The sequence below is a fragment of the Lepidochelys kempii genome, chromosome 1, assembly GCF_965140265.1.
Source record: "Lepidochelys kempii isolate rLepKem1 chromosome 1, rLepKem1.hap2, whole genome shotgun sequence".
NCBI classification, from domain to species: Eukaryota; Metazoa; Chordata; order Testudines; family Cheloniidae; genus Lepidochelys; species Lepidochelys kempii.
In genome coordinates, this window is record NC_133256.1 from 200,471,951 (window position 1) to 200,489,920 (window position 17,970).

Genomic DNA, 17,970 nt, shown 5'->3' on the forward strand with positions numbered 1-17,970 from the left:
TCAGAAGCTCAGTCTAGGAAGCAGAAAGCTCAGTTGTAATCTAGTTTGCATCCAGGGGCAAATTTGATGGGAAACAAATGGAGGTGGGGGGGAGCCAAAGATGCTCCTCATTTGGGGTGCCATTTAGTTTAGGGACGGCCCTGACCAACCCTCCCTCAAAGCACTCAGACCGTAAGCTAGGTCTGCAATCTCAGGTGACACAGCTCCAAACCTTTCCTGTCAAGCAACCTTTATATTTTACTCAGAAAGCAGAAGAAGTGATAGGACATTCCACACATGTCCAAAGGCCACTAAATTGCCACCTTCTTTGCTGCATATACCACATATATCTAGGGCAACTGAAAGGTTATTTAAGACGGCAAAGGGGAAATTAATACTCAGTGCATTTCCAAAGTAGAAACTGCGAGTTGCTGGAATCACTTATTTAAAACTTTTTCTCAAGTACAGCAAGACGAAAGTGAAGTAAAATCGTCTAGAGTGGGTTGGAAACACTCTCTCCTGAAGCCCTAAACATCACTTCTAGTGACATTAACTTGAGCTACATGTCCCATCGGAGAGTAAGTGTCAGCAAAGTAAATGCATTAGTTAAAGCTTAATAGTAGTTTAGTGTTCAATATCTTGAAATATTAAATATGTTTTTTCCCAAAGTAAACTGCTATTCAGTTTTAATGAAGGCATTAACCTGCTTGATTTGTAAGCTCCTGTGGGAAGCCAGTCTAAAATACTGTCACAAGAGGTGGGCAGAAGTGACAAGAGCTATGACAGAAAATCAAGCACATTTTAAATGTTAAAAAAGCAGCCAGAAAATAAGTCTCAATATGCTCTTGTTTTCTTTTAATTTTGTTTATTTTTTTGGTAATGTGATTTGTGCCCTTTAAAAGATGCCGATTAGGGCTGGTTATAATGTTCGTGGCAACCGTGGGTGTTGAAATCTTGGTGAGTTTTCACTAATGAGTTAGTCAACATGAAAATGGGAAAATTCAGATTAAAAATGATTTGGGTCAGAATCAGAGCTTTGAATTCAAAGCTTTGAGTTTCTGGCATCAGTGGTTTGGCTGCTTTCAAACAGAATCCACCCCTGTGGCTTTGATCCCAGTTTGAATTTCCTGGATTGACTTTGGATGCAGGATAAATCTCATGGGAACAGATAATCTTATGAATTTTCAACTAGAAATGCTAGAGATCTAGTGAGAAATGATGAGTCTCTGAGCAATTAAACTGGGTGTATACTTTCCCTGAAGTGTATATTGGTGAACTAGCAATGGAGAGGAGTTGGCTGCTTTGTTTCACGGTGGCTGTGTTTATTTCATGCTGTCAAGCATGGATTCTGACACTTAATAGTATTAATATTGCTATTTCTATTGATATAATTAGCACTGCTATAAATAGCTAAGACTGCCATAGCTAAGTATATCATTGCAATCAGCAATATCAGGGCCCCCTTTATTACACAGCAGCCTGGAAATACAAGCTGACAGATCTAAACAAGAAGACAGTTACTGAGCGATACCAGTGATTCTAATAGCCCAGTTAAAAGTGGCTATTGCTGCATGTAAGGCTCTTCTAAATAAACTAATTTATATGTGTGAGACTAAAGTTTCTCACTAGTCTCACACTTGCCAACACTTGAATGCTATAAACAGGCGACCCTGCTTTCCAGCCACATGATATGAATAACTTATATGGACTTCAGTGGAAGTTATTCATATGCTATGATGGTAGAAGAGGGGCCAGGTATGATTAGGATAGAAGTAAGGACATACCTTTAAATTCCACTGAAATACACTAGTTTAGGAGAGCTTTTTGGGAAGATAGAGTGGGAAATCATTTGCTAACTAAACAAAACAAGAAGAGGCTGATCTTCCTAAATAGGGATGCTATTTCAATCTCCCGCTGCACCTTATTATACTGAAGAATATTTAAGTGACAACCTGATCTAGTGGCCCAAATGGCTCTCCCAGCATATTTCAATGGACTCTGCTACTGCCTCACTATGGTCAAAAAGTGTCCACTAGCTTTGGAGGCATCTATTTTTGTGTCCAACATAAAACAGCTTGGGTTGATTTTAGGAGGTGCTGAATACCCACAGTTTCAAGTGGCTTCAAAAGGAGAAGTACATGCTCAGTACCTGTAAAAATCAGCCTCAAAGTGTCTCAAGGTGTGTACCCAAAAACAGAGGCATCCTAAATTAACAGCAATTTTTGAAATGTTAGGGCTTTATTGATTTATCTTCTTTTCATCCTCTGTAAAAGGAGGATAACACTACAGTATGTACCTCCCAGGGAGTTTGTGAAGATTAATATTTGAACACTGTACATGTAAACTGGATCCCTGTGTTTTTATTTTTTCATACAGCTCTGAGCGTGGTTTGCCATGCAAGCTTTGAGTGTTCGACCTTTTTAAGCCAAAAGCACTAGCTGTCCAAAACTCAGAATGGGTGGGGAAGAGGTTGTGTGGGAGTTTAAGTCATCTGTTTAATAACCAGTGGGTGTGAGACATATGCATTTTCCAGTACTACAAGACAGCAAAATCAAAGCATTTTGTATTCCTTTTACATTAGGACAGGGCCGTGTTGATACCCTTATCTAGCCCTTGGATAGACTGCTCAAGAGACAGAGTTGCTAGCTTCAATACACATAAACTTACAACAGTAAATTTTGTACAATACAATTCAAGGAAAACTTTGGACTATTTTACTAAGGCTATGGCTACACTTCAGAGCTTACAGCGGCGCAGCTGCACCACTGTAGCGCTGCTAGTGCAGATACTCTAAGCCGACGGAAGAGCTCCCCCGTTGACTTAATTACTCCATCCCCCATGACTGGCAGTAGCTATGTCAGCAGGAGAAGCTCTCCTGCTGATATAGTGCTATCCTCAACAGCGCTTAGATCAATGTAACTTATGTCACGGGGGGAAGGGGGGACTTACTCACACCCCAGATTGACATAATTTATATCAACCTAAGATGTAGTGTGTATACAGCCTAAATTTTTTTGGTCTAGCTCGCTTGGTATGTGGTCAAAGTTCTCACACAGCACAGTATCTCTTTCAAAAATCCTAAAACCAAATGCATCCCTTGTGTAACTCCACTGATGTCATTTAAATTACACCAGAGATTAATTTAATCTTTAGGGCCACATTCTGCTCTCTGGTGTAATGTAGACTAATTCCACCAAAGTCAATAGAGTTACAACCAGAATTTGGCCTCTAATGTCAAGCCAGAAGATCCATGAAATGCCTTCTATCTAAGGTACTTATACAATCCCCATCACCATAATATCTGAACACCTCACAATCTTAAATATATTTATCCTCAAACACCTATGTAAAGTAAGAAGATACTGTTATACCCATTTTTACAGATGGGAAATAGAGAGACTAGGTGATGTGTCCAAGGTCACACAAGAAGCCTGTGACAAAGCAGGAAATTGAACTCAGGTCTCCCAAATCCCAAGACAGCAACCTAACCCTGACCCGTATTTATCATGGAACATGGAGTATTGATGATATGTACTAAGGCACTTCAATTTTAAAACAAAGCAGGGAGGACATAAGGAATCATTCCTCTTGTATATAGATGAAAAGTCAGACGTGGGTCATGTCTGTTTCTCTGAAAAAAAACGTGTATTGCAAAGGGTAATATAACTCTCCCATCTTTCCTGATTGGTCTCATTTCTCTGTCTTCTGTAGTTCTAAGTGAAGTAAGAGTACAGTACAGTCCAAGACTACTAACATATCTCCCTCTCCTGATCAATGATCAGGAGGGAGTCCACATTCTGAACATAAATCATAAATCAGGTTCCATCGGGTTTTATTCAAATTATTTTATTCAAATTATTCAAATATGCCACTAGTATTCACAAGTCATTTAGGTGCTTTTGAAAAATCCCTCCTCTACTAACCAACTTTTATTTTGGGTTGAAAACTCCAAATGTTTAGTCCCAGCACATCTTCCTCATGAAAATTACAAGGAGCTAATTTTTTTTTTGATGGTGCTTCACTGCTACTCTGCATCAAGGTTCTTCAGTAAGGTAAACAGCCCAGGCTTGCTGAAGTCACCCATGTCAGCATCCCATTACCATCTATCCTGTAATGATATGTACACTCTTTCTATAACAGCTGACTATTTCAACAGACATTTAATTCAGGTACTATCACTCAAGCCATCCACAACCCAGGGAAATAATAAGATTAGAAAAAAACCTTATTTTACAAAGTATGTAATTACATCTGAATCTCAGTAACTTGGACACAAAAGAGGTTAGACCTACAGCTTTAAAATCCCACCTGTGTTGAGATTTCCTGCCCCTAATCAAGCAGTCCCACTGAAATCAAGTAAGCCTGAAGAAAAGCTAGGAAAATAACCCAGAACTACTGAATACAAGGGCTGTGGTTTAACCACTAGAGAATACTATAAAAATGCTGGTTTTGTACGATGGGTGCTAACGATTATTATTAATTCTTAATCCCTACCAGACAACTCCCTACAGAAGACCTGCCACCCCACTTTTCATCAAAGATTTAATAGCAAAGACAGTGTTATACGGAGGTCTCATAAGACTTTCTTACTTATACAAAATATACAACAGAATATTTCCTATACTATTAAATTATTACAGATAATGAAAATAACACCATTGTTTAAATAAGTGAACAAAGCAGATTGTATGATAGAGTATACTTGATTTTTTAATCAATTTCTTCATTAAGTTATTAATTTGCAAAATAAGTAATTCAACAAACGGCTCTCTGAGTTATTAGTTTGAATTATTACATTTCAGCTGTATGTCCAAATCAAGACTAGACTGAGGTTTATGTTGAGTTGAGTTGGGTTGGAGGGAACACCCCAATCAATAAAGCCAAGAGGTACAGCTGTGGTGTTTTGCTGGGAATGTACATATTACTGGGGGCACAATTACACCAGCCCATAACCAAACTACACACATTTACATGCTGCTATCTGGACTTTGGTGCACAAATGGATCTGTGAATCTTATTGCTGTGAATAATCAAACCAGGGCATACTGCCTGATTCCATACCAAGTGGTCAAGCTGGTTTGGACAATATCCCATTTCTCTGTGAACATTCAATGGACTTATGATATGGACAAAAGCATGCAAAATTTGCAGGAGCAGCTTGTTGCAACTACCAGCAACTGGACACATAAAATTGTGACCTCATCGAAGGAGGAGAGGCAGTGTTTTGGTGGTGTCTCGGATGTTGGATCATACTGCAGTGGTCAGGACTTGGTGTTGCTGTGGATTTTGAATTGTTAACTGTACTTGTGTTACGTTGCATAGGGAGATAACCTATAAGTAATGTAATAAGCCCTCCAAACCCTGCAGTGTACTAGACAACCCGGACCCAACCTTCTCGGGCCCACTATAATGGGAAGTCTGGAACACTAATTGGAATAGGTGTGGTATGCCCGTATGAGAGAAGGTGCAGGGCACTATACTACACAAGGGGCAGTGGGACAAATGGAATATCGACACCTTCCACCTTGATGCCTGGCCCTATCAGGAAATGTGTCGCCATATGTCCTATGCTTTTCCAGGGATACCTGGGCAGGAGGATCCCAAAAGAAAAAGAAAAAAAAGGGGGTGGAGTGTTAGGATATAGATATTAAGGTCTGTCTGTAAAGGCCTATACTCTAAGAATTTAGATGTATTCTTATCACTTAGCTAGTTATAGAGGTACAAAAGAGAATCAAAATCACTGTCTGCCGGTGTAAGGCCCTTCTCTTGCTGTGACAGTCTGAGGCCCTGTTCTTAGGCTAAGGCCTTTGGCTAAGCAACAGAGGCAGCCATAAGCTGGGAAGGAAATGGTCCCATCCTCACATTCCAAACTAGTCACATTGAAAGAAGGTGCTATTGGGCCCTTAGGAATACAGTCCTGTCCTGATAGTGCCTATCGCCTCCAGAGAAAGGGAAGTGCCTAGAAAATGTAAAAGGAAACTTAGTTTGATAGCATCCTGTCTGGCAAGAATTCACTTATCAATAGCTGGGATGTGAAATCCTCACTTCTGTATTGTTTTGTCATTATAGTTCCCACTTTACTATTGTTTGTCTGTATAATCTCTGTCTGGTTCTATGATTGTTCCTGTCTGCTGTATAATTAATTTTGCTGGGTGTAAACTAATTAAAGTGGTGGGATATAATTGGTTAAATAATCATGTTACAATATGTTAGGATTGGTTAGTTAAATTTCAGGAAAATGATTGGTTAAGGTATAGCAAAGCAGAACTCAAGTTTTACTATATAGTCTGCAGTCAATCAGGAAGTGGGAGGGGGAGTTGAGGTGGGTGTGGGAGATGGGAACAGGGAATGGGAGTGGGGAAATTGGAATCATGTTTTGCTAAACGGGGAAATGGGAACAGGAAATGGGAGTAAGGAAGTTGGAATCATGTTTTGCTAAGGGCAGGAACGGGAACAGGGACACAGGTGTAAGGCTCTGTGGTGTCAGAGCTGGGAAGAAGGACACTAAGGAAGGAAACTGGAATCATGCTTACTAGAAGTTCACCCCAATAAACATCGAATTATTTGCACCTTTGGACTTCGGGTATTGTTGCTCTCTGTTCATGCGAGAAGGACCAGGGAAGTAACTGGGTGAAGGAATAAGCCCCCTAACAGTCTTCGATGCAGAAATTCTGTCCCCAGCTCCTCCACTGATTTGCTGTGTACGACTGGCCAAGTATCTTCACCTAATTTAGGATCTTCTGTAGCACCCATCACTTTACTATTTAAGTCCCTCCAAGGAAAATTAGATGGGCTTAGAGAAGTCCCAATGGACTTTATGAAGTCCTCTGCTCTTTTCCTTTAATCAATTACAGGGGCTCTGTCTAGATTATGGGGGTGGGGGGGGGACGTCTTTTTCTTGTCTCTGTGACTTCTCCATCTGTAATACAGAAATAATTTCCACCTTTGCAAAGTGACTTTTTGCATGTACTGATGACAAATGTATGTAAAAGTAAAGTATATATGTCACTGCCCTCTGCTGGATTGATTCAGAATAGTTCAACTCCATGTCATAAGCCCTCTACCACTAACAGTTATAGATTCTCTTTTAGCTTAAGTGGCAGAGACCTGTGATTTTAGAGCAGGAGGCCCCTGTGTCACAATTAAATAATGGCGACCGTGAAATTCTAGTTGGCCACTTAATTTTACTGTATTATTAGGAACCCGGGTTAGGACTCATTTGAGGGGCATGCACTAATTTTTTGAAAGGTATGAAATATCCAAAACTTTGGCAACTTACTAGATATTAAATCACAAATTCTCTCATACATGCCATCAGAAAGTATTCTTCTGTTAGAAATCTGGGATTTTTACACCTACAGATTAAATGATTGGATTTAAAATAATGCTCAAATCTTCTGTAATGTTCTTCCTGCATTACAAATGGACTATTAAATCAGTGGAATGCCAATCAAATGCTTTTGTACTTTGAAAGAAAGGTTTAAATAACAAAAGCTGTTTTTCAGGCTTCTCTCTCACACACACACTTAAGTCAGTGTTCTATATACATTAATTACAACGTATTTACTATCTTTTCTAGTAAGACCACAATTCAAAAGGTTTTGAGAATGTGAATTTTTAGAAAAGTTACAATCAGGGAATCTCATGAATTCTGGATCTCATTACTCAAATTTGTCGAGGAAGAATAAAATGTCCTGTACTAAAGTTCAAGATATAAACAATGTTTATATGAAGAAAAAGGAATTTGTGGTATAATTGATCTAACAAGTTTGGGAGCTGGGAACTCTGGGTTCAATTCCTAGCTCTGCAACTCACTCACTGTATGTCCCTGGACAAGTTACTCATGAGTTAGGGTCAGATTTTCAAGAGATTAAGCTCAGTGGAGCTACATTAATTTGCACCATCTGAGGCTCTGATCCTCAGTATTCAAAGATACTGAGTAAAGCTGGCAGGAAAACAGAATTTCTGTCTCACATGGAAAATTTCAAAGTTCAGAAAAAATTTCATCCCAATCTGGGGCAAAAAGGGGAAACCTTAACATTTTTCAGAGGACAGAAATTCTGAAAAATTTCATCAAAACTGAAATGGAATTTTTCCTGGAAGGCTCTTGTCAATTTCACATTCTCTCTGCAGGCAGAAAGTATAACTGACAAGAGCCCTCCAGGCAACCAGCCACGATTTTGATGTTCCCCATAGAAAACTGAAATGTTCTGGCAAAACTGACATTTTCCCACAGAAAAATTCAATTTTGCAAAAAAAGGTATTTTCTATCAGAAAATTATTCTGATAGAAAATTCCCAACCAGCTCTAGTACTGAGCATCCACAGTTCCTATTAAAAAGAACAGAAGTACTTCTGGCACCTTATAGACTAACAAATGTATTAGAGCATAAGCTTTCGTGGGCTACAGCCCACTTCATCATATGCATAGAATGGAACATATAGGAAGAAGATTATATATATATATACATAAATACACACACACACACACATACAGAGAAGGTGGAAGTTGCCATACAAACTGTAAGAGGCTAATTAATTAAGATGAGCTATTATCAGCAGGAGAAAAAAACTTTTGTAGTGATAATCAAGATGGCCCATTTACACAGTTGACAAGAAGGTGTGAGGATACTTAACATGGGGAAAGAGATTCAATCTGTGGAATGACCCAGCCACTCCCAGTCTCTATCAAAGCCCGTTGCCAATTGTGCCCACATATCTATTCAGGGGACACCATCACAGGGCCTAATAACATCAGCCACACTATCAGAGGCTCGTATACCTGCACATCCACCAATGTGATATATGCCATCATGTGCCAGCAATGCCCCTCTGCCATGTACATTGGTCAAACTGGACAGTCTCTACGTAAAAGAATAAATGGACACAAATCAGATGTCAAGAATTATAACATTCATAAACCAGTCGGAGAACACTTCAATCTCTCTGGTCACGCAATCACAGACATGAAGGTCGCTATCTTAAAACAAAAAAACTTCAAATCCAGACTCCAGTGAGAAACTGCTGAATTGGAATTCATTTGCAAATTGGATACTATTAATTTAGGCTTAAATAGAGACTGGGAGTGGCTAAGTCATTATGCAAGGTAGCCTATTTCCTCTTGTTTTTTCCTACCCCCCCCCCCCCAGATGTTCTGGTTTAACTTGGATTTAAACTTGGAGAGTGGTCAGTTTGGATGAGCTATTACCAGCAGGAGAGTGAGTTTGTGTGTGTATGGGGGTGGGGGGGATGTGAGAAAACCTGGATTTGTGCTGGAAATGGCCCACCTTAATTATGCACATTGTAGGGAGAATGGTCACTTTGGATGAGCTATTACCAGCAGGATAGTGAGTTTGTGTGTGTGGTTTTTGGGAGGGGGGTGAGAGAACCTGGATTTGTGCAGGAAATGGCCCAACTTGATTATCATGCACATTGTGTAAAGAGTTGTCACTTTGGATGGGCTATCACCAGCAGGAGAGTGAATTTGTGTGGGGGGGTGGAGGGTGAGAAAACCTGGATTTGTGCTGGAAATGGCCCACCTGATGATCACTTTAGATAAGCTATTACCAGCTGGACAATGGGGTGGGAGGAGGTATTTTTTCATATTCTCTGTGTATATATAAAGTCTGCTGCAGTTTCCACGGCATGCATCTGATGAAGTGAGCTGTAGCTCACGAAAGCTCATGCTCAAATAAATTGGTTAGTCTCTAAGGTGCCACAAGTACTCCTTTTCTTTTTGCGAATACAGACTAACACGGCTGTTACTCTGAAATCTATTTAAACCGAAATTAATGGTATCTAGTTTGCATATTAATTCAAGCTCAGCAGTTTCTCCTTGGAGTCTGTTTTTGAAGCTTTTCTGTTGCAAAATTGCCACCCTTAAGTTTTTTACTGAGTGGCCAGAGAGGTTGAAGTGTTCTCCTACCAGTTTTTGAATGTTATGATTCCTGATGTCAGATTTGTATCCATTTATTCTTTTGCATAGAGACTGTCCGGTTTGGCCAATGTACAAGGCAGAGGGGCATTGCTGGCACATGATGGCATATATCACATTGGTAGATGTGCAGGTGAACAAGCTCCTGATGGCGTGGCTAATGTGATTAGGTCCTATGATGGCGTCACTTGAATAAATATGTGGACAGAGTTGGCATCGGGCTTTGTTGCAAGGATAGGTTCCTGGGTTAGTGTTTTTGTTGTGTGGTGTGTGGTTGCTGGAGAGTATTTGCTTCAGGTTGGGGGGCTATCTGTAAGCGAGGACTGGTCTGTCTCCCAAGATCTGTGACAGTGAGGGATCATTTTTCAGGATAGGTTGTAGATCTCTGATGATGTGCTGGAGAGGTTTTAGTTGGGGGCTGAAGGTGACAGCTAGTGGCGTTCTGTTATTTTCTTTGTTGGGCCTGTCCTGTAGTAGGTGGCTCTGTCAATCTGTTTTTTCACTTCAGCAGGTGGGTATTGTACTTTTAAGAATGCTTGATAGAGATATTGTAGGTGTTTGTCTCTGTCTGAGGGATTGGAGCAAATGTGGTTGTATCATAGAGCTTGGCTACAGACAATGGATCATGTGGTGTGTCCTGGAGGGAAGCTGGAGGCATGTAGGTAAGTATATCGGTCAGTAGGTTTCTGGTATAGGGTGGTGTTTATGTGACCATCGCTTATTAGCACAGTAGTGTCCAGGAAATGGACTGCTTGTGTGGATTGGTCTAGGCTGAGGTTGATAGTGGGATGGAAATGGTTGAAATCATGGTGGATTCCTCAAGGGCTTCTTTTCCATGGGTCCAGATGATGAAGATGTCATCAATGTAGTGCAAGTAGAGTAGGGGCGTTAGGGGATGAGAGCTAAGGAAGTGTTGTTCTAAGTCAGCCATAAAAATGTTGGCAGACTGTGGGGCCATGCGGGTACCCATAGCAGTGCCGCTGACTTGAAGGTGTATATTGTCCCCAAATGTGAAATAGTTGGCCACTCAGTAAAAGACTTAAAGGTGGCAATTCTGCAACAGAAAAGCTTCAAAAACAGACTCCAAGGAGAAACTGCTGAGCTTGAATTAATATGCAAACTAGATACCATTAACTTGGGTTTAAATAGAGACCGCGAGTGGCTGGGTCATTACACATATTGAATCTCTTTCCCAAGGTTAAGTATCCTCACACCTTCTTGTCAACTGTCTAAATAGGCCATCTTGTTTGTCATTACAAAAGTTTTTTTCTCCTGCTGATAATAGCTCATCTTAATTTATTAGCCTCTTACAGTTTGTATGGCAACTTCCACCTTCTCTGTATATCTATATCTTCTTACTACATGTTCCATTCTATGCATCTGATGAAGTGGGCTGTAGCCCATGAAAGCTTATGCTCTAATAAATTTGATAGTCTCTAAGGTGCCACAAGTACTCCTGTTCTTTTTGCGGTTACAGACTAACACGTCTGCTACTCTGAAACAGTTCCTATTAAAGACATCCAAGCCATTAACCTCCTCATGCCTTAGAGTTTCCCTATTCATAAGAGGGGGATAATACTCCTTTCTTACCACACAGAGCTGGGTTTTGGCTTAATTTATTAATGCTTGCAAAGCACACTGAGCTCCACAGATGTAAGATGCTGTAGAAGAGCAGTCTTATTATTATCCTCTTAATTTCAAAGATATGATTTGTATATAAAATGCATTCCAGAAAGACCCACTGAAATGTGCAAATTTCAGGATTGTCTGCTGTATAATCATAAATAATCACATTTCTAGAATATAAAGACGTTTTTCTCCTATAATAATTACTTAGATCTCAGAACTTGGCTTCAAGCAGGCTTGGTTCATTTTACCCGATTGAGATTCCTTTATTTGTCTTATTGCAGTTATTATTGTTATGCTGTTTAGCACAAGGGCCAACTTAATTTTACAAGATTGTGCATATCCTCAAGATTCTGAACTTATTTAGACAGAGAAGACAGTAGGGTCTTGTGGCTGGATAACAAGACTGAGAGTCAGGAAACTTGTCTTCTAGTCCCAGTTCTGCCATTTCATCAGCAACTCACTTAAAGTATATATGCCTCCATGTCCTTTTCTATGAGGATAATACTTACATACTTTACATGGGGGTTGTTATACTTAACTAATGTCTGTCGAGTGCTGTAAGAGTCTTTGAGCAAAAGTGCTGTTACTGATGGGGATTCTAGAATCCAACATATTGTAGATCTCATGAAAACTATTTCCTGGAGACAAGTATGTTCTAAGATTTTCTTGATACTTCATTCAAACTCACTGTGACAGAAAGAGCTGGTGTGAGTGACTATGTCTCGGAGGGGGGAGGGAGGAACACATCCTTCTTTCTAACCAATCTATTACACTTAGGGATGTCACTGACATTGGTCAACCAGCAGTCCCAGCCTCTAAATCATGTAACTGATACCTGCTGAGACAGTCAGGACATGGTCAGAGAATTAACACTTCACTATTTCTCCTTTGTTAGCCTTGGAACTTTTCTAAATTATTGAAATTATTTTAAACACTGGAATAACCATTTACAATGTTTTCCAAAAAAACTATCCAATTTCAAAGTGAAAATATATTTCAGTCCTGATGCTGTATTTATCCAAACACCCCAAAGTGGATTTTCTCTTGCCTATCCACAGAGCATCCTCATTTCAATCTTTTCTCTTTTACAGCTATAGTTACTTCTCCACCTCTAAAAAAAAGAAAAGTGATGTAAATGGCAGTAGCCCTTTCATTTAACTTATGATTCTATTGAGGGATCTGCAGGAATCTGGGACAGGAGGCCCTGTGATCTTTGCATCTGCAGATGCTTGGCCCTGGAATTGCAAATAACTGACTTTCTTGAAAACTAAACTGCTTGGTGAACTGTCCAAAGGGGGCACTCAGATACTAACTGGCTGTCCCTGTCATAGGATCAAAATGTACATCTTCTCTACTAGTCTGAAGGCTGAAATCCAAAACGGGTACCACTTGTGCCACAGAGATGCATACCTTACCCCTCCTGACCAGCCAAGCTACTCTTTATTCATTTAATGTATAATAAATTTACCACCCCTTTTATTAAACATGGTACCTAACTGCTATGCAACAAAGCGAAAAGGGAAATAATTTGGTAGAGCAGGAGATACAGGTGTTATATTGTCAGGCAAAAAAAACAAGAGTTCCAAGCACCTGGTGCCATGAGTGGGACAAGCTCAGACTTGGCAATGGAAGGACACCTGAACCAAGACATTTGTTTCAGAGTCAACCTAGTATCTTCAACACTTGAATTTCACCCGGACAATTCAAACCCCACATGCCTTCTCTTCACATGAACCACTGCTCTCCCCTCCCCCCCCCCTTTTACAGTTAGTTATTTACAGCACTATTTATAATCCTTAGATATTGGTTGGTCGGTTGTCAGCGTCTGGGGGGAGGGCAGCGGCGGAGCAGCGCGCTCGCAGGGAGCGCGCCGGGCGGGAGGCAGGCGGGGTGCAGGGACTCCGGGGCTGGGCCGCCCTAAGGGACGGAACAGACTGACGGCAGCGGCGCCTGCTCACCGCCCCGGTGCAATACTCTGTCCCCAGGGCAGGGCAGGGCGAGCGCCGCGCGGCGGGAGAGGCGGGGGTTAAAAGCGCCGACAGGACGAGATGCGCAGGGCCACTTCCAGCGCTACAACTTTAGTCCCTCAGTGTGTGTGTGTGGGGGGGGGGGGGGGGTTAAAAACGCGCCCCTCCCCGAGCGTTTTAGGGCTGAAAAGCGCCCGCGCAGACCGCGCTTTATCGCCGGGAGCCTTCCCCTGGCGTCCCCGGCTTAGGGCCACAGCGCGGGAGCTGGAACCGCGAGAGGGGGGAGGCGGCACTTGGCGGGGGTTTAACGGTTTCCAGCCGGATTTGAACCCCAGGGCGGGACCCGCGCTCGGGACGCGCCTCCAGCAGAACTTTTCTTTGGCTCCAACTTCGCCGCGCGGAGCCGGCTCAAGCGGGGGCCCGATCCCGGGGCAGCTGCTCGGCCCCGAGAGACCAGCCGAGGGCTCTCGGCGGGTCTGACCCGCCAGCGCCTCGGGCACCCCGCTCCGCTCTGCCCCGCCGGCGGGGGGGGGGGAGGAGTCGCGAGACCGGCCGGGGCACCTCAGTAACGGCTCAGAGGAGCCGCCTGCCCCCAGCCCCACAGGTACCCCCCATGGGCGGGGCGAGCAACCTGCCGGCTCCGCCCCCTAACCCTCGGCTGACCCCGGAAGCGCGGTACCTCTCCCATCTTCTCTCTTCCCTCTGCAGCAGCTCCACACTTTCACAGGCAGCCGCCGCCGCCTCGCCGGCTCCCTCATTGGCCTGTTGCCCCGGATACGCAGATACCGATTGGCTCAAAACCACGCTACTCCCACTCGAGCCCCGCCTACCAGCACGCACTCTCTCCCTCCCCGCCAGCCTCTGGATGCTGGTTCTTTATTGGTGTAGCGGTGCTCTCAGGTCCCGCTATTCGCCCAGTCGATTGGTCCAGCCACATGTTCATCAACTGAAGTTCGTCTGTCATTGGCAGAGATCCGAAAGATGAAGTCCACTTTCGCGAAGACAGGACGTTCATTGGATTAGTTATGTTGTCAGTCCCCCCGGCGGGTGAGTGGTGATTGGCTACCCATGCCACACCGCCCAACACAGCAAGTTAGGTTGCGAATCCTCCTCTTTCTACGCATTTCTATTTCCCATTTTATTTATTTATTTATTTTCTTCATAAACTTAAATGACCCCGGCGAGGAGGGGGGCGGGGCGGGGCCTCACGGAGACGACTACCAATGGGAGACGGAGAAGGGGTATGGCCGACAACCGTGCTGGCCAATAAGGAGAGAGCAGCGGCTCAGCTCTTGGCGTGCGGCCGGCCCAATCATCCCTTCCCCCTTTCCTTAACCCTCTGCCTGGCACCGGCGGCAGTTAATCACTGTCTGTGCCAGGAGTGGGATGTGGATTGCACCATTCCCAGCTGGGGGAGGGGGGGGGACAGACAGCCTGTACCATCGCCTAAACTACTGGGGGGGGGGATTTAGAACAGGTTCATCCTGGAAGGGGGGGAGGTCAGGACTGCCCCAGGGCTGAGTGGGGGGCAAGAGAAATGCCAGGGGGGAACGTGCAGGGGGTGGGCAGTAATGCCCCAGGCCTGGGGAAGAGAGGGAGCAATAGTGCCCCTTGCCTAGGTGAAGGAGGGGGCAGTAGTGTCCCTGGCATGGAGGGAGAGTGGGCTTGTAGTACTCCTTGCATGGGGGGGTGGGGGGGAGAATAGGGCAGTAGTGTCCCGGCAGGGGTGGACAGCAGGTGTAGGGGACCACAGTGTTCCATGCATGGAAGGAGTGGTCCGCTGGATGTACTGAACCATGTTCGTCTTGTGTATAACTGAAGTGAGTGAGAGGACAGTCAGGCCCAATGTCCCCATATAAAAAGTGAGAGTTAAAGATTCTTCCCACTGTTAACGGGTGGGTAAGAGGGATGCCTTCGGGTGAGTGCGAGCAGTCAGGCCCGTGGGTGTGCGAGGAAGGGACCTGCAATTGTTTCCTTCCTGAAAATGGGATGAGTGACATGCAAGGGCTGAAGCTATGAACTCATCCCTTATTTTATTATATTTTCTGTTGTGCAACCAAGGAACCAAGTTTGAAGGACATTTTACAGAAGTTGGTTTGCAAACCTGCACTCATTTTATAATATTAACATCCATGTAGCCTTTCACAAATGCTTATTAAACCTAATACAACTTGTGTGTCAGGAAAATATCATTCTCCCCATTTTTCAACTGGGGAAACTGAGGCATACAGTGGTGAAGTCACTAGCCAAAGGGCACAAAGCATTCCAGTGACATCACTAGGGGAAGAATTTAGGAGTTTCTCACCCCCAGCCTGTTTCCTAGCCCCCTGTTTCTCTCTCAGGGACTTCAACTTTCTGAGAAAGATCCCCATTGAAAGCAACTTGTGTGCATTCTTACAGAGAAGGGGTACTGAGGGTGCAGCAGCACCTCTTGGCTTGACGTGATTTCCATCATATAAAGGGTTTACAGTTTGGTTTGAGTGTCAGGTCAGGCTATGCCTGCTATCATAATGAGAGTAGAGGGTACTATTTGTGGCTCATCAAACCCACTGCCTTGTGGGTAGCCCGGCAGGTTGTAAGATTAAGGGAGCAACCCCTGACAGAAAAGCCCCACTGCCTAGTGGATGGATTCGGGAGAATGTAAGGGTATGAGAGTAAACGCAGACTGAAAATCTGGAGTGGAGCCCCAAAGGTGGTCAGGTACTAATCTTTTTGGCAATTCCTGCAGCGCATTGGGTACCAGGTGTATTGGTTCTTCTTCTCCTGTGGATTTTACTGATGATGCCGAGAAGGGGGTCCTGATGCATGGGAAACTCAGGGCCTCCATATCATCTGCCCAGACTTGCGCCCTGGAGAGGAACTCCAGCTTCGCCTCGAGCATCGACACAACACGGGAGGCAGCAGTCACCGGTTCTAAGCTCTTACTCAATTGGTGTAGAGTTGAACGCCAGGGGCTGCCTCCGATGGTGGGAGAGATCATCATATCTCGCTGGGCAACCACCACCCCCTATAAAACTGGGCAGCCCCCAGACAATAGGGTGTTGTCCCTCCACAGTCTGCCTGCTTTCATGGGTGCTTGGAGCTTAGAGTTTTATAACTTGATAAGTGGACTGTAACCAATGCACAAGCAAACCAGGTAAAAGAAAGAAAATATCCTTAAAGATAGGGTGCTGGAACATTCACACCATGACAATTAGAGTATCTGAGGACTTTCAACAGATCAACGTTGCACGTAAAACTGCTGTGATCAATGAATAGCTGAAACGACTCAATGTGGATATCGCATCCCTCCAAGAAACTCAGCTAGCGTCAAGCAGATCTGTCACAACAAAAGACTACACATTTTTTCTGATAGGGGAAAAACGCAGAAGAAATGCGAGAGCGCGCAGTCGGATTTGCCATCAAGAACTCATTTCTGGGGATGGTTGAGCCACCTACAAATGGATCAGAGAGAATTTTGGCACTACCCTTATTCACATCTGAGGGCCCAGTCAACCTTGTGAGTGTGTATACCCCAACACTTTCCTCATCTTCTGATATCAAGGACCAGTTCTAAGACCAGCTGAACATCACCATCAGCAAGATTCCGAAACGCAAATATGTTTTCCTGCTAAGTGACTTTAATGCAAGGGTGGGAGCATGGACCAACTGTCTTGGTCAACACAAAACTGGTAAGAAGAATGGAAACGGTCAGAGGCTTCTAGATTTTTGTTCCTATTACTACTTCTGTGTAACAAACTCATTCTTCCAGACAAAGTCACAAAACAAAGTGTCTTGGAAACCTCCCAGATCTGGCCACTGGCACCGACTGGATCTTATCATCACAAGGCATACCAACCTTAACACCATACTCATTACCCACAGTTATCAAAGTGCTGTTTGCAACACAGACCACTCTCTGGTATGCAGCAAGGTCAGACTTAAACCAAAGAAAATACATAGATTTAAAGTAAAAGGATGTCCTCATATTAACCTCAGTGCCATCGCAGACCAATAAAAGTTGCAGCAGTACAAGAACATACTACAACAAGTCCTTGACACCAGTGATTGTGTCACAAGCACCCAGGAGCAACTGAAGAACACAGTCTATGATGTCAGCTCTGTCAGTCTTTGGAAAGAAGGAAAATAAGACCAACAACTGGTTTGACCCATATTCCAGTATGTTGACACCAGTCATAGAGGCCAAACACGCAGCCCAAACCAATTACAAGAGAGACCTTAATGAAAAAACCTTACAAGAGAGTGGCAAGAACCAAGGTACAACAAACTGCTCAATGCTGCGCTAATGACTATTGGCTGCACTTCTGTGAAAGCATCCAAGTATGGTTGGATGGTTCTAGACTATTCTCAGTGGTGGAAGAGGACAGGACAAGGAGTAATGGTCTCAAGTTGCAGTGGGGGAGGTTTAGGTTGGATATTAGGAAAAACTTTTTCACTGGGAGGGTGGTGAAACACTGGAATG

The 17,970-nt window shown here is 43.5% G+C and overlaps 1 protein-coding gene across 1 annotated transcript in view; it reads right to left on the reverse strand.

Moving 5' to 3' along the window:
• Nucleotides 1-14,354, reverse strand: part of ZBTB20 (zinc finger and BTB domain containing 20) — a 663,010-nt gene extending 648,656 nt beyond the window's left edge. The window contains exon 1 of the mRNA XM_073308794.1: nucleotides 14,188-14,354. The gene's annotated coding sequence lies outside the window, so the exon portion shown is untranslated. The remainder of the gene's footprint in view (nucleotides 1-14,187) is intronic.
• Nucleotides 14,355-17,970: the final 3,616 nt, after the last annotated feature.